The sequence below is a fragment of the Pteropus vampyrus genome, unplaced genomic scaffold (assembly GCF_000151845.1).
Source record: "Pteropus vampyrus isolate Shadow unplaced genomic scaffold, Pvam_2.0 Scaffold557, whole genome shotgun sequence".
Classification (NCBI taxonomy): domain Eukaryota; kingdom Metazoa; phylum Chordata; class Mammalia; order Chiroptera; family Pteropodidae; genus Pteropus; species Pteropus vampyrus.
This window is the reverse complement of record NW_011889338.1, coordinates 132,227-134,180: the sequence shown is the minus strand read 5'-3', so window position 1 is coordinate 134,180 and position 1,954 is coordinate 132,227.

Genomic DNA, 1,954 nt, shown 5'->3' with positions numbered 1-1,954 from the left:
ATCTCAAATAATGTGTTCTTCATTTCAGACTGGTTCCCTTTGATAATTTCTACTTCCATTTTTATGTTTTTTATCTCTGTGTTGAAGTTCTCACTGAATTTATCTACACTTCCTAAAAGTTCATTGAGCATCTTTATAACCAGTGTTTTGAACTCTGCGTCTGTTAGATTACTTGGATCTCTGTTCTGTTTTCTCATATGGTTTCTGCTTCTTTGTCTTCCCTTTTGGCTGCCTTTCAATGTTTGTTTCTATGAACTAAATAAAATTCCTAAGTTTCTCGGTCTTATTAGTGTGGATTTGTGAAGTAGGTGTCCAGTGGCACAGTCCTGAGAGGGGTTCAGCTGCAAGCCAAATTTAGCCCAGCCACTTCCCCTCCGGGGCCACCTGTTAACATTCATGATGCAATCCACAGATGTTGTGCTTATAGTTGCCTCAAAAGGCCACAGCAGGAAACGAGGCCAGCTGGCTCCAGTGTGAGTCTAGGTGCTGCTCAGCAAGGAGCACCTGATTCGCTGAGGATATACCTGGATGTGGCGGGGTGGGATCGCTTGTATGAGGCAGTGGGATTTCAGGGAATCCTCTAGATGGAGCGACCTCTGTTAACCAGGTTGTTGAGGTCTTCGCTATGGCGGTGCTGTATCCACCCAGTGGGAGGGGAGAAGACTCAATAGGGAACACTGAATACCGCTGGCACTTCTGTACAGAGCAGTCTGGCCTTGGCCCTCTGACAATGTCTCCTTGTAAGTTTCTGGTGCCCCCCTGCATGCATCCAAATTGGCACTGGTGCTCAGAGCGAGCAGGTCCGTCACCGGGAAAATCCGCTTGTGGATACGGCTCCTTTCAGAGGCGTCTATGGCTGCCACTGCCTTATTCTCACTCAGCTGCTCAGACCTGGCAGCCCCGTGTCCTCACCCTGTCCTACCTTCTGCCATTGCAGGGTGCTTTCTTGGATTTCTCCCTAGTTGTTTAGCTTCTTCTTCTAGATCTCAGGGGATTTTTCCTCGCTGCTTGCTGCTTGTTTCTGTCACGACTGTGATTTGGTCACCAGAGGGAAGAACCAGAGCCTCTATCATCTACGCCATTTTTTTTCCTCCTCCAAAAGATTAGTGTTCTTGATTATAGACTCTTCCAAATGAAAATGACTGCATTTTTGACTTTTTGGAATAAACTTTTAAAAATTTCTGAAGTTGATATCTAGAATGGAGAACCAACACTTTCATTACTAATGTTACTTGTGACTTCTGATTAAGACTGAAGCTGTTTGCTCTAGGATTTCATTTTTCTAATGGCTGAGTAATATTCCATTATATATATGAACCATAACTTCTTTATCAATCATATGATGATGGACATTCAGGTTGCTTCCATATCTTGGCTATGTTAATTGTGCTGCCATGAACATAGGGGTACACGTACCTTTACAAATTATTGTTTTGTTTTTCTTTTGATAAATACCGAGAAGTGCAATTGTGGGGTCAAAAGGTATATCCAGTTTTAATTTTTTGAGGATCCTCCAGACTGTTTTCCATAGTGGCTGTACCAATATGCAAACCCACCAACAGTGTATGAGGGTTCCCTTTTCTCCATATCCTTGCCAACATTTGTTGTTTTTTGATGTATTGATGATAGCCATTTTGAGAGGTGTGAGGTGATATCTCATTGTAGTTTTAATTTGCATTTCTCTGATGATTAGTGACCTTGAGCATCTTTTTGTATGTCTATTTTTGAATCTTGCCATAATAGAGTTGTTGCTCCCTAAGTCTATCTACTAAAAGGGATGAAGAAATTGCCGATGTAACATTCAAAGGCTTGTAGTTACAGCTGCAATGACTGTTGAATTATACCTCAATGTTGGATTATCACTGAGGTTTTAAGTGATATACATGTGGTAGAAAGCTGTTCATTTAATGATATTATACTTGGCGATGAGAAATTGCTTTTAATTACTCGCCTT